General features: G+C 40.3%; 1 protein-coding gene across 8 annotated transcripts in view; it reads right to left on the reverse strand.

The window, feature by feature from the left end:
- The window catches only part of Pax (paxillin), a 483495-nt gene that overhangs the window by 33966 nt on the left and 426858 nt on the right, over positions 1-22671 (reverse strand). The window lies entirely within an intron of this gene.

Raw genomic sequence — 22671 nt, forward strand, 5'->3', positions numbered from 1 at the left:
TCAATAGAATAACTATAATTTGTAATACTAAAAACGACAGTTTTAGTACAAGAAGTGGAAAACTCCGCTTATGATATTGCCTGCAACCAATCTAGAATGCCCCGGAATTGAGAATCTTAAACGTCGTTGAAAATATAAAATCATTTTTTGTAAAACATTTAAATGAACTCTCCATGGTTAATGAGTTAAAGACTAATATTTTACTCTCGCAGTCGAGAAAAAGGTTGGTATTAATCTGCTAATAGCATTGTTTTGAAATTAGCCGGAAAAGGAATTTTAGTCTGAAATGGAACTTTAGTCCGAAAATGAACTTATCAAAACCATCAATTTATTTGGAAAAATATGTCACAGCCTTGATGAGATACGTATGAATTCGGTGGAAAATGCATCGAGGTGTATGCACGCTTAAGTTAAACTAAGCGATGAATTGGAAAAAAACATTAATACCGTAGACCCACTTCGACTCACAGTCATTCTTTTTTCGGAGCAGCAAGAATTTTAAATGGGCGAGGAGAGACTAATAATACCCACTTGGAACACTTTCGCTGTCTGTTCCGTCGCAAAAAAAAATATATATATATATATATATATATATATTTATATATATATATATATATATATTATATATATATATATTTATATATATATATATTATATATATATATAATAAATAAATATATATATATATATGTATATATATAAATATATATACACACACACACACACAGACGTGGGTCGGAGATAATCCGAGAGGTGACCTAAAAATCAACGGAGTGCTAAAGTGGAAGCATCGCGGCGGATCGGGGAGGGAAGGAAGAATACACTGATTCGCGAGGGAAGAGAAGGAGAGCGGAGAGAGGGATCGCCAGAGGAGTGAGTGGGAGGGAATGTTGATTTGACGAATGCGAGACGCCCGCGTGCTAACAGGCGTGGGTTTCCCCCGCCCCTTTAAGTGCCGGGGGTGTGTAGGGTGTAGGCGGGGTGGGTTACTTGAGACGCGGAGAATCAATGGGGGTCCCATCCAGAACATCCACAAAAGACATGGCGGCGGTGTGGCCGCGATTTCTCCTCTTCCCCCCGACGGTTAAACATCGCAAGCCTTTGGAAAGAAACGTCTGGGATTTTGCGACCTCGCGAATTCAGTCTCGCGCGATAAACGTGTTGTTGTTGAATCGGCGTGACTGTTGGCTTCCTGCGGGGTTCTCTGCATGCAAACCACTGGAAGGCTAAATAACCATTCCAACATTTACTCTTGTGCATAACGAAGAGTCTGGAGTTAAATGGCAAATGAGAAAGCACATGACAGAAAAGGATTGAATACGGCCAAATCTGAATTTGACTTCTAATGTGGCGGCGGCGAAGAGGCGAATGCTTCGAGGGAAGGAGAGGAGAAACAAATATTGAAGGAAAATGACACAATTCTATTACACAGTATTTATACAGTGAATTAGTTTGTTTTAATGTTTTCTCGTTCTTTATGCAAGCAACTTACGGACCACGTTTCGGGGAAACGAAGCTCATTCCCTTTGCTTCCCATAGCTATACACCCGGGGGTGTCAGTTGATTCACATACTTAGCAGAAATATTTAAATCATCCCGGACTAATTCATCTACCGGAGTTGGACAGTAGAATAAGAACTTTGCAGAAAATTTCAAGATATTGTAAGATTTGCAGAGGTTCTCAAAGGACTCAGGTGAAATCACACCATAAAACTCAACGAGAAAAACCTGTATCATTACGTCACAGGATTCGCGACCAAGACGTGATTGAAATCGGAATTTGGCCAACAAGTGAAATACAATAACCTTAAACTTAATATTCGGAATAAAAGGATTGCGCGCTTACATTTTTAAAAAATACTGAGGATATTGCAATTCTATGACAACATTAGTCATGAAAAAAAATGCTCCACGAATTAAGTTCGTAATTCATGGCGAAAATGTTCATTCGAAAGGCAAAATTCAACGATAAAAACGTGATATTTAACTACATCACATTTTTTCAACAAAAGGAAATCCTTAGAAGCAATACAATTGGATTAACGCTATTCATTCAAAGTACATGATCTCCCAATCTCCCAATAATTATTTTCTCGTATAACTGTATCTCGGAAGATCGGGAGCTGACTGTCCAACGTCTATTGCGTATAATGAATGTGTAAATCACCCCCACACCAGTGAGAGGAATGGCAACAAAAATCCACGGGTATCGAGGAACGATTGTCCAGTTAGCCGCAGCCATATTTAGACTATGAGGGATAAGCCGAAAGCCAGTCGAACGTATGGCGACTTAAATACGGTTCAAAACGATACTTTTTCTGAAATGTAACTACCAGACTAATCGAGGGGGGTTGTATCGCCATATTCGCCGGGGTAGGTTGGGTGAAGAAAACATCCTTAGGCAACTTAAACGGGAGCCCGCGTGGGCGGAAAACGTATCACTAACGATGCATAACGACGTGGCGCATTTAAATTTAGCTCCCTGTTATGCCACCGGGACATATTTTTATCACCGCCTTGTAGTCCAATGAGCAGTTTAATTCAGGTCAGGAGGGTTGAATTTTCATTTTAACGACCCCCGCGGAGTTTCCCGCCACTTCCGCCGCCTTATTTTTCTACGATCTCCGTTCTCATCTCTCCGACGTGCGACAGGAATATTTTCCTATTACGTTGCAAAGAAATTTCAATTCGCCAACGAGCCCCATTTTAACTCTGCTTCAAGATGTTGGGAAAGCGAAATAAAAGTTTTTTTTTTAAATTACAACCGCGCGTTCACCTGCCGTGATTAATCGTCCTGCATTTCGCACATCCGGTCATATCCTTCGACTTTTTTTTGATAAAAGTCCACAACAAACAGAAAAGATTCCCGGTGACCCAATTAAAAACATAATACACCTTACAACTGTATCGAAAAAGAATTAAGAGTACCTATGAAATTTTCTGGAATATCAAAATGAAAAAAAATCATACCCATAAGAACTGAGGGTAAAGATAGTCATTGAAATAACCGACGAAATTTATGAAATCTTCCACGCCTAAGCCGTCGAAGAAATAAATATATTGAAAGATAAGTCATTGCCTATGTTTGATTTATTTGGTTCATCAAGGGATCTATTCCGTTCATATGAGGCTCATTTATCAAGGGTAGCCAATTTACAAGTTGTCTAAAACGTATGTTAGCACAATTCTGCGAAATATAGACGCAATTTACTTTAGAACAAATTTATTGCTAATATGTACCAAAAGGGTAAACTACACGGTCCGTTAGTGGTTTCCATATTTGAGAATTGAGCCTCTTGTTATCTTCTTCACGTTGCATTAAATTTTTCCAAGAAAATCGTGCGCATTTAATTTTAATCATATCTGTTATGATATTAATTATATCTGTTATGAAGATATCCATGATTTAATCTGTTTAGTATTCGCTGGCTGTAAACAAGCTACATAATCTGCTAAAGTTTCGAAAAAGAACTGGCATTGAGAAGTTAAGGAGATAGAGAGTATAAATTATCACAATTATAGGAACATAAATTAGATGTTTAAACTTTATATTTTGCAAATTAAATACACGGTATCCTGAATTTATCTATGAAGGTGTCAAATTGACATGAATATTTTCCCGCTCTTGAAAAACTCTGTTTACCATGGTTGATCGATTTCTTAACAGAATCACAAATTCCACTCAACCTTCTTTTAAATTGGCTCCCTCCAATCATAAAACAAGGATACACACAGGGGTACATGTAGGATAAATTGAAATGACTCATAGGTTCCGATAATTTCAAATAAGTATCTTAATTTAAATATTGATATTGAACGGGATAAAGCCAAGGATAGGTAGTCTCTACGTAGTATTGACAACTGATGATTACATAAACCAGTTTTCCGCTCTTCGCGCGCTCGTAATAGAATGTTTAGTCTCTTGTGTGCTCTATGCACATAGATTGTGGATGAAGTTTACAATCCTGTCCGAAGGGCCGTCTCTATTGGTTGGTTGAGCCCGAAGGAGTATGATCTGGCGAGAATCCTGAAAAATCCAATGTTTCTCAGGTGAAACGGGAACGATGGGCGGCGATCGGTGTTTATAAATCAACTAAAGTTGGAACCACAACTGGACTGTTAACCGACTATTCTCTTACATCCAAACTCAATGCCTGCAACTAAGGAGCCGGCAACTCAAAGCCTGCAATGAAACAGTCAACAATATTTTTTTCGGTTGTCTCTCATTTTCTCTTTCTTACCATATTTCCAGCTGTAAGAATAGCTATTAGTGATCCAAATTTAGATGTGTTGCCACCCGCTCTTAAGTTATTCAGTGCTTAAAACACCAATTACAGTTTCTCATGCTAATTTTAATCTCCCCTGTCCAATTTTAATTTTCTTTTAACGGTTTAGCTCTTCCGTAATATATCTCTCTTTAAATCATCTGAAAATCTATCGCTACGCATTTACGCTAGGGACCATCCCTTAAATAATGATCCAACCAATGATATGTGCATCCATATTTGTCCAATTGATCTAATTATTCTTTTTTCAAATAAACATCCACATTTACGTCTACTACTCTTCCTTTCTTATTTTTTCTATCGAATTGATCATCGGCATTTGACTTTAGCCCCAGCTGTCGAATGCAGCCGGCATACTTTGGCTCACTTTCCTTGAGATCCCTGTCTCTTGGCGGTCCGAGAATATCGGCGGACTTACATTGCGGAATGCAGAAAACGCTGATTATCCCCGAATTCACGTTTTAGTGTCTTTTATCTCTCTTTTTATCTTTTACCTCAGACAAGAAATAGCATGCAGAAATTCCCCTGAGCGGTTCGTCGTTGATGTGACTTTAAAAGACACGCTAGAATTTTTTTACTGGCGTCAGCTAACTTTTAATTTAACTGGTCAAGGCTCTTTAAATCCAATGAAATATATTTTAAAATTATAATACAAGTATATAGCATAAAACAAAAAGGACGCAAAGAAAAATGAAACAGAAGCACCAATTAAAATTCACAATGAATTATCTGAGAGAGCAAAATTCTTATCGTCAATAAATTCCAAATGTATTTTTTTAATTTCGCGTGTGAGAATTGGAAAAATATATTGCATGAAGTGGGAATTCGGGGTTCAGAACACTTTTTTTTGTTTTTTATAGTTTTTCCCCTAAGGCGTGATGCGCTGTAAGACATAGAAAAATGGACTAATGCAATTCAGCCGCCATTTTCGCTAAAAAGCACCATATAAATTAATATAACCTGAATTACGGGAATATGTACAACCCTCGGGTGTAATTCGTGCATTATCGATACCAGCCCAAGAAACAATTAAGTCAAAATTCAAAAAGTAGGCTGGACGTGAGTTCACTTCCAAAACTGAGCAATGAGACCGAAAAAACTCTCATCACACCTCAGACACGACAATTTAACCCGCTCGTCACCATTAGAACGCATTGCATATCATACGCCGAGTAAAGGTTAAATGGGACTCGTCAGGTTACGTCTGCGCACGCGCCCTGGGAGGGTGTGGCCGCTGCCATTAAATTAAAACGCACCGCCACGCCAGCGCCTTGATTCTCCACGCCGCAAAGAGGAGTCCCACCACTCCCTTGGTCCCCGTCCACGATAAACAGGATCCCCACACGATTTTTTCCGCCCAGCCACCCAAATTAAAAAATAAAATAATAAATGGAGGCGATGGCATCGTAAAAGTACGTGAGAGAAGAGAGGAGAAGAAACGAAACGAATAACAGAATAAAAAAAAGGAGGGCGAGGTGCGATTGAGGACTTGGGGAGGTGGTAGGAATGGGGGGTAGACCTTCCCCCACCTCGGCATCACGACGACCCTTCCCACAACCCCCCAGCGCTCCCACCCCCGCCGCATCCATTCCAAAAATAGACGCTCTATAGGGTCGACACACACGTCTCGGAAAACTCCCACTCTCTCTCTCCCTCTCTTCCCTCCGCCTTAGAGAAAACCCTTTCGCTTCACCTTTCCTCTCTTCCCTTTTTGACACACAAGTCCCCAACCCTCTGCCATCTCTCCGTCTCATCAAGCACACTAGAACCACGCGAACACTTTCACACAACCATGTGTGTGTGTATATATATTTATATAAAAATATATATGTATATATATATATATATATATATATATATATTTATATATCTGTTTATACACACACACACACACACACACATATATATATATATATATATATACTATATATATATATAGTATATATATATATATATATATATATATATATATATATATATATATATATATATATACACACATACATGAACATTTTTACTCTTCTCGTTTCCACTTTCCCTCTCGACGTAATTCCGGATTTTTCCTGCATAAAAATATATTTTTTTTAAATTAATAATTCTCCGAAATGGGGTCGCACGATAGGTTTAGGAACACGCAGACGTACAGTCATAGCATTTTCATCCAAAATAACAGCGATAAATTATCCACGACCAATTAATTCAACTAATGTAGCGTTAAGAACCTCGCCTCTGGCATTCGACTGCTGCCTATAGTAGTTCCTGTAAACAGCAAGAGTCAATGGAATAGTTCTCCCCCAGCAAAAAATACCATGTCTGTATGTCTTAAGAGACGCAGAGTAAAAGGTAAACATGAGTTCCTCTGACCCTATAGGTAGGTTAAAACTCCACATAATTAAAATGTTCGTCCATAATGACTTAACTTTTATCACGGAGCTTTTTTTTATTTATGCTAAAGTCATTTTCCCATTTTATGAAAAATCTTCTATTTTCTACGAAAGTATTTTTCTGGGAGTGGGGTGAAAGTAGTTAACGATACCTTTGTCCAGAGATGATTTCATTGCTTTAACTCGATTTGTCCATATAAAAGTATCGTTAGCCGAAACAGAACCGTGGACACTCATTAATTTAAACGAAAAATATTATGCAAAGTGTGCACCTTACCCCTAACTATTACCTCCCAATCCCATTTGTTGAACGAGTACATGAGAACGATTCGAGCCAAATGGAACTGATGAGAATAAAACAGACTAATTCGAAGAATTATGATGCACAGTGTTTTACTGAAGAGAACGCCTAAAAGAGACAAACCAGAGAGGAAGATTGGCTATTACGATATACTGTGAGAGATATTACACAAAATGTTAGACAGGAGTGGAGGAATAACAAAAAGCCTGCCTATCGTACAATGTTTCGGCTACGAAATCGCATTATCACTCGAATCTAATTTCGCACCTCGCCGCTTTGAGTTGTAAATTCGTAAGTGTATACACTATACATTGTATGCACGCACAGCTGCAAGGAACACCATTTCACTCGATATCGATCGGTAGAAAAGATCCGTTAAAATTTACGCATCCAAAATGGCTTGAGAGGTCGGCTATCATTCCGATGATGGACCCCCTATCATAATAATTAAATGGATGCGATAAGTTCTCGAGATAATATTTTTAAAATTACATTCTCTGGATGTTAAGTCTATAATAGACTAGAGCTGGTACAATCAATTTTTCTTCATCTTACGAAATAAAACTTTCACGGAGAGAACGCATGAAAACGGAGCACAAGGAACTCGACAGAAGGTTCTCACATCGAGGGCCAGAAGCATCCACGCTTCGTTTGCCTGCCTATTTACAATTTCGGGACCGCTGTGCAAAATGAGCGAAACCACGAGTCGTAGGTGCGGAGGATAAAGGCATCAGAGAAGAAAAAATAATCACAGGGAGGGGGGAGGGATTGACTGATTAGTCTGGGCCCTTCGGCTGGAGGGAGGAAGACGCCATACACCATACTTGAGGGCGAAGATGAGGTGTCGGAATTTCGCTGAAACTCTCACGATGCAAAGGAGGCGAAACGGCGGCCGGTGCGTCGCTAAATTTATGCTTGGTGTGTTTACAAACGTGATTGACATAGTTTTTGAGAATGTAATATTTTGACATTCCAAATGAAAACCTTGGTGACATGGAGAATTATGGAAAAACTAGACCGCACGACATCCCAAAATGAGGGAGAAAAGCATTTGCAATGTTCAAGAAATATTTCAAGAACCACGATTCTTTACCTGAAACATTCCTTTTAAGGCGTCTCAGGGGTTTTCTAACTCGGCGGAATCTTGTCAGTCTTGCAGAGCTTAAACCACGTTAACGGAGTGTGACGATATGAAAACGTATTCTGAAAGATATATTATGTCGAATTCCATGGTATACTATAACAGAAAAGACGATGCAAAAAACTAAGTTTTTTAAGTATCGCGACTGAAGCCATATTAAAATAACCACAATACCCGAAAAAAAACATTTCACATATTTTCCAACACCTCAAATGACTCAAATTAAGACAAAACATATTCTTACAATCATCACACCACCACCTTAACCAGAATGTACGAAAATCTCTTCTCCTGGCACCACCTGATTGGCGGGCAGAATACGACGGCCAACCGCTACATGATTGTCCTAAAATACCATGAGCTTAAAAACACTATTCATAGGGAGGGAATGATGACCACCTTTGTATAAATAAAGTTTTGAAATTCCTCCAAGTAGTAAATCTTCTGTAGCAACTTTAAAGTTCTTAAAAAATGCACGGATAATTATAGATGCCATGCATACTAATTATCAAACTGGTATTAAACATATACTTAACCATACAACACGAATAACTGCAATAATTTTTTTACTTTTAATAACTCATCATTAGCGAAGGTGCATCAAGACCCTAGCTGTCGATGCGCCTTAAGTTAATTATACATGGCTAGTTCCTTCTAACAAAATAGATTTTGTTTTTCCACACCTAGGAGCCCTAACTATTTCACTGCGACAAAGGAAACTCAGAGAAGGTTAATGCGGATTTTTCGCGAGAGTATTAGAAGAGACAAAACTAAGTCGAGCGGATTGTTTCGGAAGGCTTTTTTTTCAAAGGTCTGAGATGAGAGTTTCAGGCGCCTACTGCGACGGTCCTGTCACACACCAGGGGACACGCCCTCATCAATAAAACTCGCGCGCAATAAAACTCCCACAAAAAGGGACGGACTTGACAAAACGGAAGTGTTCCGACAAGTCTGATTCGAATGACCTTAATTACTTACACTCATCTATTCGTTGCTCACTTGGCGAGTTAACCGGATTCACCTCGGTACATCCCGAGCAACTTGGAACATTCATAGGGAGGAGAACAAGTTGAATTTCGTCCCGATGCATTGCAAGTTTTGGCACTTTGGCCAGAGAATAAGTACATGCGTCACGAATTAAGGTTTTTTCAACACTCTGAATTTCAATGAATCTGTTGTGAAGGAGTGACGCAAACGTATTTCAAACGGCACGCAGGTGAAAGCAATATGGTTACCCTCCAAAATACGAGTACGTCTCCTCAATAGACATCCGGTGTAATCTGAGGAGGGAGGATAGTCACCAGCGATGGTTGACGAAAGACTTTCAACGAAAGAGATGTATTTTTCCGAACAAGGAGAACACTATAATTTTATTCTGCTTAAGTACATTTACCGTCGCCAAGGCCCTTCGAGCAGACGTTTGGACGATGATGCCCAAACTTTTGAATCGATAACGAGCCAACTTGGCGTTAAAGATCTCCATGAATCACTGTACTATTTCCGAATATTGTAGGTTGACATAATTTGCCAGGAAAAACTAATGACGAAATCTTTTTTATAAGTTTCCATTTTGTTTTTGGCGCCTCCGGAAGAATCTTGAAAGTTTTTCGTGGCAAAATGTCTTGAAGAGATTAACCGTATTTACCTGCACCTGATACCGTAGACGCATTCCTTGGGTACACAACTCATGATTCACGAACACAGGGGATACAACAAACGAGGTGTTGACCTGAATGATTAAAACAGATTTGCATAAACGATAGGAAAGTCGGAAAGTTTTACGTAGATGAAAAATGTTCGAGAGAATTTGCTTGACTCTTGAACTTACCCATTCAACTTCATTTACTTCACGAAAAGCTTACGAAGGAGAAGAGTCAACAACTGAAAAAAATATTCTTTATTTGAAAAATGAATGGATTCAAAGGCCAACCAACCTTTAAGCAATTATGTTCACAGAAGTATGTTTAATAATTTTCTTGAGAGATAAGCGAATTCATATAATTTCGATTTAATTCCACATTCTAATGGCGCAAAACTAACTGAGGTCCCCGCACCACAAAAAAAACACGCATGAAAAATTTAGTACTTAGTCAAAGACAAAGGGAAAGGGTTACGACGACCAAACGCTTCAGTATTTACAGACACATGAAATATTTTCTACCCTCATTAATTCTCTGTCAGCGCAGGGCGGACAGTGACCTATTATCCTCCACGTTTCACACCGGAGGAAGAGACAAGGAGATAGAAAAAATCCAAGGATTGAACTGTGCGACTAAAACGAAACATTGGTGCTTCAAAGATGCAGCAGGAGAAAAGTAGATATACAGCTAATTTGGAAAACGGTATAATACAAGGGTTGGTTTCCTTTAAATCTATTGATTTATACTGCTCGTGGTCAAATTAATAAAAAATAAAGGGTTATATGGAAACTACATACTTTAAATTCACTTAATAACAAACGCTATTTGCTGTAAACATCATCACCTAGGTAATATAAAAAATAATGCAAGATTTTGTAACCCATTGACAAATTCAAAAAAAATAAAACGCACTCGATGAATTATCAACATTATATGATCTTACCGTATAAGTAAGTTTCTCTTTCATCTTATAAAGAAGGATAAGTATGACGCCGTGATTTAAACACGCGACAGCATATTTCTTTCCTCGTTCGCTACAGTCTTCCCAGTGATAATTTGATAGCGCTCCCACGTCAACACACGTTAAGAAGCTACGGAAAGAGTTGATTACGGAGGCAACGACGGCTTCAAATCCAGTGGATGCCTTTGGATTTCTCGACATAACGCCAGAAACTTTTCCGGATGCCGACTACCCTTCCATTCATCCCAAGAGGTTCCCTTAACGTCGCCACGCGGAGTCGCATGTCATTTTTCTTAATTAGCTGTCCTCCGAATCACTGCTCTTTTTAGAGTTCATATGCTCACAGTCTCAGCGGACCACCACCCATAATTACCCACCTGTCAAAAACCTAATTCCCCCCACCATACGATTTCCTTTCCGAAGGTATCACGCGAACATTAACTCAAGCTCTACTTGATATAATTGGAAATCTATACGGTATATCATCCTCAAAGATTCCTTTGCTGTGTTATTAACATAAAAATCAATGCAATCACATGCATTTTCATGGAAATGTTGAATATCCTGTCTTTCGCAACAAGAGATATTGAAATTTAGATCAAGGGTTAAGAGTTTTAAGAAAAAAATACAATACTAGAGTAATAAAAGTTAAAATGACGAACAATTCGAAGGATCTGGAGACGAGGTGATGTTCCTTCATTTTGAATTGCAGAGATATATCCACATCCCTAATTACATATAAACCTCACAAAAACATTTAGCTCCTTCTTTCATACCCATTGGTTCAGTGGGCAATTCTAGCTTCCATTACAATATATTTTCAACAGTACAGAATTTGTTCGAGAAGATCAATGATACCAGATAATTCAAGAAAAGCACGTTTGCATAATTCAAGGCTTGAATCATAAAAACCAATGCTTCAAAATTGAATTACATTAATAAACGATGCATTGAACAAAATGAGGCACGAAGAAATTAACCGAAGAGTTTACCGCTACCTATACATTTTTTGGACATCACTCCACAGAAGATGGGAGAGAATTGAAACCCATCGAGATAACCTGTCAAGCAGCAGAGGAGTCCCTTCAGACCCGATATGAAAACTCAATAAGGAAGACTTACGTGAAAGTTGGGAGATGCCAACAATGCAGACATAAAAACGCCGGAGGTTTGATGATTACCCCGAGTGATCCCTTTTGGTTACCTTAAATCGTTCTCACCCCAGGCTAAAGTCAGTGAGTCTCCTCCGCCTTGTGCGCTAGAGGGGGATCGTCGATCAGATCCTGATGTCATGTTTGAGACGATCACCCATGAGAAATTCTCCAGGGAACTAAGCGGGTTCGAAGTAATTTCTAACAGGAATTATTTCTATGAATTTCAAACACAACCGCTCATTTAACCCCACCGGGGATTTTTCTTCTCCTTGTTATTTTCAATTAGGATTTAATCCCCGCGTCGAATACAACCCCCCCCCCCCGTAGGGTTGGCGTAGACCATGGTTATCGGGCTCTTTGCCTGTGGGGTTGGGGGTGAGATCAATCTTCTTCACCGGGGGGAGCTCACCAGAGACCGTTGGGGGGAGGAGGGTGGGTCATAGAAAAAGCCCCCGAGCTCCGTCGCCTGCCGAGCGAGTGAGGCAAGGGAGGCGGTCGACGAAAGGAGGAGGGGGCGAGGACAAAGAGAAAGGAATCCTTTTGGGCCAACAAACCCCTTCTAAGGATTCGACCATGGTCATTTCCTCCACTAAAAATATTATTCTCTCGATACAGAATCGCCGAATGCGGACGACGATCAGCAAGATTCATGAAATGAGGATAATCGTTTCGCAACGAGGACGAAATAAGTATTTTGCCCCTTACAATACTGAGACTTAGGAAGAAATCATCGGCGAACTTATGGTGTTCAATACGATCTAGGAAGTAGCGATGAAATTGGGAAGATGAATGGAAATAAATAGTATAACCAATAAATGATCTTTCATACTAATTAACTACATCAACTATGGTTTAGACACCGTACCATTATCCAGGGTATTCGAAAAATGATCATTACGCAAGTGGGATAACTAACATTTGTTTTGATTTTCATGATGATGGACGTCATTTCATTCGATAACTATAAAAAAAAGTTCCGTAGCATATGCTTAGACTTGCAGAATACAAAAATACGACATCTCACTACGCCTAAGAGACGTACTGAATCCATTGGTAACAAAAGTTTTTGGAAGGATAATAACAAAATGTCCAAGGGACAAATATTCTGCGATTTCAAACCCCGTCTCTAAGCGCACGCTAAATCCACCGAAGAAATATTAGGGTTGAGAAAATAGAACGAATAGCAAAACGACAACAATCATTAAACCAGATATGAGGCCCCTGAAATTGCGCGTAAAAAGGTACAAAGAAAATGTTCTATTTCTAGCCGTTATGCAATTATGGGGGAATGAAATACGAGGGTCATCCGGAAAGTAGTACCCGTTCGTGCCGCATGAAGTGCTGACGACGCGAGTAGCCGCTGGACGAGGTCAGATAGCTTCAGTGGCTTGTCTGCCTTCTCTGAGCCAAGTTGCGTGACGCTAGCATTGCCTGTGTTGTTTCTGTGATTGTTTACAATGTTTAAAAAAATTGAGAACGCCGCCAGTTGTGAAGTGAGGGCAGTGATTAAATTCCTCAATGCAAGAAACGTTCGCCCATGTGATATTCATCGCCAATTAAAGGAGGTGTATGGAGACAATGTAATGGACGAGTCGTCTGTTCGGCGGTGGTGTCGCAACTTCAACATGGGGAGGGGGAACACACACGACGATGAGCGTTCGGGGAGACCGTCTGTCATTACAGACCAACTGGTGAGCTCAGTTGACGAATTCGTGAGGAACGATCGGCGCGTCACAATTGATGACATCTGTGAGCATTTTCCCAATGTTTCTCGAACAATTGTTCATGAAATTGTTAAACACCATCTGCATTATGCAAAAATTTGTGCAAGATGGGTCCCTCGCAAGAAGAAGAACTTAAAGAAGGAGTGACCCTGTATCTCAATGAGCTGGCGGCGAAGGACTATGCAGCAGGAATACAGAAACTTGTCACACGTTATGACAAATGCCTTAATTTGCTTGGAGATTATGTTGAGAAGTAGTTTAAAGTATCCTCTTTCAAATAAAATTTTTTATGTTTGTTAATATTTACTTTTGTGTCTTTATTTCACGAACGGGTACTACTTTCCGGATGACCCTCGTATATCGCCGACATGTACTACTCGCTTACACGAAGTCGATGCTGAAATTTCGATCATGACCATCGACCATAATCATAAGTGACCCTTCATGATTTAACATGATGCCGGAAGGGTATTACCAGGTACTCTGAGGAAACGGTAAACTCTAGGTTTAAGAATTCGCCACACCATCAGACTTACAGTTTGGACCCCATGTGAACAGAAATTCCTCTTTCTTTCACGAAATTCAGAATGTACGTCGGAGCCAAAAGTTTAAAAAAAATCGAAAATTTTCGTAATATGAATAAACGTCATTTCCTCTCATTTTTATGGAAGTCTGGTTCAAGAAGCCATGGAGTGACGACACAAGAGCATTGGCTTCGGTGGAGGTATCACTAGTATCCTACGGCCACTAGGCTACTGAGAAGCATTACTTCTATGACATCCCAAATTGATCACTCATCGCCTCCGTGCAATCGAGCAACGACGCTAAAAAGGAATTCATATTAGATATGGCAGACATAAATTTAAATTCATCGGATGAGTGTTCGGTGGAACTTCGCCTGAACTCATTTCAACGGAGAGCGGGAGGGGGGACGAGAAAACAGGATGAGTGGAGGGGAAGGGCCAGGATTGGCAGCGGTGGAGAGAAAGAGGAGGGGAGATGTGGGACAGGGATATGCGGGAGCGTGGGAAGGAGGATGGCGGGAGAGAGAGAGAGAAAAGAGAAGCTGGCGAGGGAAGGGGGGGGGGGAGGCAGGTTGAAAGGGGAAATCACCGACTCGGGTTCCCCACGTCTATTCCCGGAGCGCCGATCACGTGAGCGCCTCGAAACAACCCCATCCCCCCACTCCTCCCCACGCTTCTTCCCCCCGCCCGCCACTTCCTCATCCTCGGGGCCACTCGCGTCCTCACGAAGGAAAAAAAATTCAGCCGAGGGAAAGGCTCTATCTCTGCCTTCAATGTTAATCGGGGCACCCGCTCCGTAGGGATACGGCGGGGAGAAGTGAAAGGGTTTGAGGGGTTACATTCCTCGGACGCCAACGATATCAGGGCACGGAGATCCCGCTGGGGTCTACCCCATACCCCAGTCCAATATCAAGGGTCGAGATGTTGAGGGAGGAACGTCTGCGGGAGGAACGAGAGGAGTGAACCAGAAGGTCCGGATGGCGCCCTCCTTCGGGGAATGGATCGGGAGTGGCCGGAGACTCCCGTCCGGAGTCCCTCGAGGGTCGAGCCACGTCCTCTCCCGTTTAATAAAGAACTCGGGATACACCACTGGGACAAAGATTTTTGGAACTTGGCTCGGACTGATAGGACACTACCACTGAAGCGAAGCTGCCCCCTTGGAGACCAGGTTTTAGATGATGAAGGGGACAATATTTTTATTTTGGCACACGTTCTTATTTTAGCTGACCATTTACTGCGCTGTCTGAGGATATCAACGCCCCTCTCCATAATCCGAGACCACATCGGGGTGAATGACTTCGGGCCCAAAACGAGTGAAAACCCCGAAGAATATACTAGTAGCAGTGAACATCGTTAGTTAAAGCATATATCTGAGCATAAATTAATTACATAAGTTTATGTGGCATAAATGAGTGGAGAAAAAAATAATAGCAGAGTTAGTACTAGAATAAGGTAAAAAAATAAGCCTATAGAGGTTCACACAAACGTGGGTTATGAATAGGAGTTCTTCCCAGGACATATTTTAAATTAAACTATTAAAAAACTGTAAAGAAAATAATTTTCGTCAAGTTTGCACAACTTCATCCATATTTGGACTTACTTCTGTATCAAACGACAATTCTGGCGGCATGAAACATTTATGAAGAGACCATTATTGTCCGAAGAAAGCTCGCAAATACCTACTTAAACCAACGCATTTTTTTCTTCGCTAACGCTTTGGTACGCTTTAAGCTGTGAAAATATCTAAAAACTGACGGGAACCTCCCTTTAATTTGAGAATTTTCTCCCAAAAACAATTTCGCATAAGCTCAAACTAATGAAACAACGTATGCTAATTCTCATTCCACCGATAATCTACATTTTGATCAGGTCGAAATGTTTTTCCACCAGCGAAAAGTTTGATTTCCCGGATTGCTTCCCATTGAAAGACCGTAAGTGAAGTGTCATTATTTGAATCTAAATAAGGCAAAAATATCCCTTGGAAATAGCAATCGTTTCATAGAAGGATGAAAGAAATATCGCAACGCTGTGTGTGGCCTTCGTCATTAGCAACTTCGTCGCTAAACGACCAACATCACTAAGAGCACCATCGAACAGCTTTCTGCATATAATCCGTCTACGTTCTCCCGGGCCTTTGAAATCTCACCCAACACCTCGTATACGTCTCGGCCCTCCCATGCATCATTACTTCCCCTTGCCTTAGGAAGTGTAATATCGCAGAGTTCCCTCTCTCAAAGCGTCCCCCTCTCTCGCGTCGAGGACTGACTCCGTCGAGGATTGAATTCGATAATTGGTCCGGTCAGGTAGCCTCGAGGATGCACGGCTGATGGCGTCGGAATATCTTGCCCCACTCCCTGCGGGACGGCCACGCGAGGTGGGCAAGTCGAAGGGAGCCTGTGTTCATCGAAGGGTTATTTTCGCGGAGTGCATGGGTTTATTTTAAAACGTGGACATTTTTAAGCTCCTATAAAGCAAAACATATAGCTGCTTTCGCCGGTCGGAATTTCCCTCGGGATTCAAGCAAGGCGCCCTCTGTGGTATTCAAATTCAGAAAACCGAAGGACGAACTTCAACTCAGCTAAATAAAATCGATAAGACATATTTGAAGATCGGACTGACTCAGATGATCAAGACGAAAACTGTAACTTTTCAAACAATTCCACCGAAAATTTAAAAAATGGAGAATCGATATTTAACGGCGTTGAATTTTTTCAAGGCATATTTCACATACTTACGCAAAAGAGACGAATGAATGTTGATTTCCAATATTTAAATGATTATACTCGGCTCAAAAGTAGCACTACTGGTCAATATATCAATGAATTAATTAAGAAAATGACTAAAAATAGTTAAAGGTAGTTGAAATACTCAAACTAAACAATTAAATGAAATTATAAGTTCCTAAAAGTTACATAAAACGAACCACTTATTTTTTACTTAACCATTATCTTAATTAATGACCAAGTATACCCGATGTAGTGAAACCATTTGTCGATGTAACCCTGAAACTTTTGTAAATCAAATATTAAATTCAATGAACCTATTACAATTGACGCGCAAAGATTTATTGGCATATTATTAAAATAGATTTACGTGAATCGTCAGTATGGACTCGTAATTAATTTTTGCCAACTCTAAAACGACCGTCGTTAGAAATAAATTTTACCAAATCTAGTAAAGATTCATACACTAGCATCTTCCATTTTTACATGGGTCCTACGTCAGCGTTTAGCATAGATTTATTTTACCCATTTTTGTAATATATATTCAGACTGGACAACTAATTCCAACTTCAGATGATAGCAAATACGAACGCCTTTGTAAATTGATCGGTCAAGGAAGAAAATCAAATTAAATACTATGAACCAACACAAATATAAACAAATAATTGCAATTAAATAGCCGAGAATCACAAATAAAAAATCTGTTTGAAACTAAATGAACCACTCACTCTGAGAAGCGGTGCACGTAACTCCCAAGAAACGGCGTTCAATTCACTTGACGCTTTGGTCTCCTGCAATATTGCTGCGAATATTACCTCATGCCTCAGTGTTTTAACGAGGCACTAAATTGGATTCTCCCCTAGCAAAATTCAGACGACGGGTTGTTACTCATTCTAGGGCGATATTATCCCTCACATCCGACGACCGAGGAGTGTGACTTAGACGGTGGAAGTGATTACGAAGGTGAAGAGGGAAATCAATTGAAAACACAGACTTGACAGAAGCGCGCCAGTAAAGGCATTTCACCTTTTAATTAACTGACCTATTTATTACATGGTGCTTCCCTGAGAAAAAAACATCACGCGTTGCGAAGGAGACGTTGGCAGCGGATTTTATTCCGGAAAGCCTTTGAAAGATTTCTAATTAACTGAACAGGGAACTCTTAAAACTCCACAGGTTGTATCCAGGAAATCAATCACATCGCTGCAGGCAGCGAAACCAAGAAGTGATAAACTTTCTATCCTTATTGATACGTAATCGTCATTTCAGCTTAAGCGTGCGGACAACATAGCAAGCTTCCGAAATTAAACATTGTTTTAAGTAAGTAAACGTAATCAAAATATCACTCGTAATTCGTGGAGTATCAACATTCTTTAGCAACAATTTCCCGAAATTTTTATATTTTATTTGGCCTTAATGTTGAAAAGAATGGAATACAAGAAAAACATTATACTTAATTTTTCGCATAATGATATAAATGAAATCATTTATGATGTCGAGACCCTTTTGATTACCCAAAGACTAAAATTCACCATCAGTCTTGGTATCTTTTCTCCAGAAAATAATTGTTGGAGAGGTAAAATTTGCGATTTATTAGCAACGCAGGCATCTTATTGCCGCTGAGCTCTTATATGGAGCCTAATTATACCTATTTAGGGGATGAATGTATTTTCAAAACGAAAGTTTGATCTGTGCCGTGATCAGATTTTCAGTGGGCATTTCTTACATGATAAATGGGAATATGGCTGTGATAATGAAATTTAAGCAATTTTAGCCCTCGATATTAACAAAGCGTCGCGTAAAATTGTAATACGATAAGGGAAAATATAGCTTTTAAATATAACAAAAGAGAACGCTTCGCCGCTAGCATAAATAAAAGGACCATAGCCTGTATCACGAATGGCTGCAGGTTCTGGATCACACCCTCACGACGTGAAAGCGTGACGACGGAGACGTCACGTTCCGCGAAAAACAGATTAGCAACTCGCATTCGCTCACCGGAGCTTAAAATTAAATGCCGATTCGACGGAGTTAGACAGCAGGCATAAATAAGTAAACAAGAACATCAAAACGCCTTGAAAGCGACAGAAACTGGGAGAAGAAAGGGTCCATATTTTTGTACACCACGACGAATCGCAAGCCCCCGAAGGGGAGAGGGGGCGACAGGAGCAGACGAACTCGAAACGCACATGGATTCATTTTATGGGCGAGCGATAAAAGGTTTTACGGCCCTCGGCCGGCGCTGCCTCCTGCTCCGGGGTCCACTCTGAGGTCAGCCCCTCGGACCCTTCCTTCCGCGCCCACGACGTGCGAACAGCTCGGGGCAGCCGGGAATGCCGGGAGGGAATGACGCCCCGACTTCGTCAGAAACTTCTCCCGAGTTAATTACTCAACGGAAAATAAAATGCTCCGGGGAACAAAGGGGACGACTGTTCCTCCAAGCAGCCGGAGTAGCACATGCCCAAATGGCCCAATGACCACGCGTTACATAAAACCCGGCGGCGTGGTGGCCCAGTGATTAGAGCGTCCGCAGGGTTTTGGGTTCGAACAGCAGGAGAGACATCTACCAACCCCACCAAAGCCAATTTTTCCCGGATAACACCAGGACGAGTTCTAATATCCCAGCGAAGTAATTCCGAGGATAGAAGGGCGTTATTCGAATCGGTTTGATTCGATCAGTTCGAACTGAATACGTGTGCAAAACACTGATGTGCACAAAAAAACTAAACAATGAACGTTTCACTTAGTTCGCGCACCATTAAAGTCAGGATTAGGATTCAAAATACAATTCAAAGTTGTGGTCTTATTCGCAAATACAATCTACACAACGTCAAATGGTAATATATTCTAGAAACTGTGAAAATATTGATACAACCTGGAAATGTACGATACATAAATTGGAGAGCTAAATAGACCATTCTGCTTTCATAATTCACTGCCGATTCACAAATGCAATTTTTCACCACATACTTGGAATTTTGTTGGTAGACTGGCATTAACTTTATAATAGCCTAATATTTGGATATTTATCTGCTCTCAAAAAGATATCGGACTTGATTCCAATGATTAAAAATCTAATAAATTTCACGCGACTGTTCACGCAACCCCTTGACGGTACTCTATCACACATAGCTAAGGCAATGTATTTCAACGAGTTGATGTTTTCATCAGGATGATGTATAAAATTCAGTTTAAATCTTTAAAGTGAGGTTTATTGGTATCCCGATGTTGAATAACTGAGGAAATAAATAAACAGAATGGCACGGGGACTGAGAAATCATTTAAAATTACTATTTTCCAGGAAAATGTTAGAATCATACGGAAGAAATCTCAAGTTATGAATCTCAGATTCAAATAGTGGAAGACGAAAATTAACAACATTTCCGTTACCAATGTAAATTCGACCAGGGAGAGGTTTTCTAAACTGAACTCGCGTCCAAAACCTTGATGTGCTTATTTCCAATATCTACGCATGTCTCCAGCCACCGTTGGGTCAAAGCCAAGAAATCAAGCAACTTGCCGGTCAAAATGGTGGCTTGCATGCCTCACGGATCGAAATATAGGTCATCAGTGGAGTGAGGATAAGCATGTCAGAATTATAGATTAGTTAAACCTCATACGAAGAGGGGAATGTTTTATAAACGTATTTTCCAACATTGATGCATAGGAATATGCATTTATGAAGATTGAGATCGCGTTCATCACTTAGAAAACACCAAACCTACAATGAACGAATGTGAATATTTTACCATAAAAAATAACTAAAAATGAAAAAGATTGGATAAAACGAAAAACAACTGCAAATAAAATTTTTCAGACACCAGGAATGAGGATGACTGAAGTTAACCCGACAACAGATAAAGCTATACAAACATTACGAAGGTTGTCCATTATTTGATAATTATTATATCGTTTCACACAGCTGACGGACCGTCCATTGGAAATAATTTGATCATTAAATGTGGAACAAAAATGGCATTTGAGACACGGTAATTTCCCTCGATTACTCGGCATGAGCGAAAAATTCACTCCAGCGCGGGATGGCGCAAATTATGACCTAAGGGGGAGAGAGTGAACGACAGCCGGTGGACAGCGGTGTGGCCTTAAGGAGTGGCACAGTGATAAACCCGGATGTTTAAAAACAAGGAATTACGGCCTCTGGATGGAGCGATTCGAAAAGACCCGCGTCTCTTCTTCCTTCGCGATTGCTGAAGTATTGCATTTACATTTCCTTCGGCCAAGAACCAAATCAAACCTTATTGTGGCGTACAGTATAAATGCGCACCTGAAGATATAAAGAGTTTCAAGGAGATACTGAATAAGTCAGAGAACCTTTCCTCTGTACTCTGAAATTAGATACAATAGATTTTTCAAGGATTTTTTTCCATAACACAAATCCATCATCATTTTCCAAGCTCTCATTCCGAACCGTAGGGCTTTCTCACCCATACTTCGTTATTGGGAATAATGCCAGCAGTAATTAAAGTTGTGGTGATGTAAAATGGCGAACATGAAGAAACATTTAGGGTTAAGGTTATAAGAGAAAATGTCTTGGGAACTGGTAGGTATGAAATCATGAAACAAGTCAGAAACAACTAGAAATTTAAGAAAATAATTATGGATTTTGAATCGCAATGAAAGAGTTTTGGATGGGAATCAGAACTCGCAGGATTGGCTGTTAACGAAAATATATCAGTATTTTAGCCGAAATCCATCAAGCGTGAAACAAAATCTGAAAATCAGAGGTTAAAAAATGGCATGGACACACATTCGTTAAGTGAATAATTTTCATTTGCTAAAAAATTAGTTTCCTCATCGCAGATGTATATAACTATGATCTTTAATCAGAAGGATTAATAACTCCGCTACTTCCAAATGATTTACAAGTAAGAATCAAATACCGGAATTATTCCAGCAAACATTTTTTTGATTTGAGTTTTATACTGATACCCCTTTAGCAGTATACGTATGCCTACGAGAAAAGGTTTTCATCAGTATATGAAATTTTGTTCGAACGATGGAGCTACCATGAAAGCACACCAGACCTTAACCAAAATTAGTCTTCAACCCTGAGATACGTTTCCATGACAGCTGAGTGTACCTGATACGATGACATGCACGTGAAGTCTAAGATTCGACCATTCAGGATAGAGAGGCCAGGGAGATCCCTTCCCTATACGACTTTCCACAGACAACTCATGTATGCATTCTGGGTTCACCTTGGGATGTACGGATTCATATCCTAGGATTTGTACCCGAGAACATACAGCAGACGGGCCCTCTACTCGTTACACTACCGCAGGAAGTTCATGATACTAACCCAACCCACCCATTAAACCTTAAGGCCCTTATATATTTGCTCAAATGCCAGAAAGGAGGGATTATTAAGACATACGGTAATATTTTTCTCCTTCTCGACAAGACATTTCGGAATCTCCGTAATAACTGAACATTTCGGCGACTTTGGAGGGAAGATGCATTGAACATTGAGGATTAAAACACAAGGGACAACTCAAAATATCACCTCGCACATTTGTTTACAGGCAGGGTGACGAAGACATGGAAAATGAAACCGACTCCCACGCCAATGACATGTAAAATGGGGCAAAACATATTCGAGAGGAAAGGAGTGGGGGGGGAGGGAGGATCGCTTCCGGCCATAAACACTTCCTGGTAAACATTCTCTTCCAACGAAAAAAAGAACCTGTATATGTATACTCCCACTCTTCCCTCCCCAACCCTCGGGGTTTGATCAAAAGTAGCAATTCTCAAAGGCAGCCGCGAGGCCAGAAAGGCGTGGGTGGAGAAGGAGGGATGGGGAGTTAATGGCGGA

This window comes from Hetaerina americana, unplaced genomic scaffold, assembly GCF_022747635.1.
Source record: "Hetaerina americana unplaced genomic scaffold, ioHetAmer1.1.p SCAF_4, whole genome shotgun sequence".
In the NCBI taxonomy this organism is placed as follows: Eukaryota; Metazoa; Arthropoda; class Insecta; order Odonata; family Calopterygidae; genus Hetaerina; species Hetaerina americana.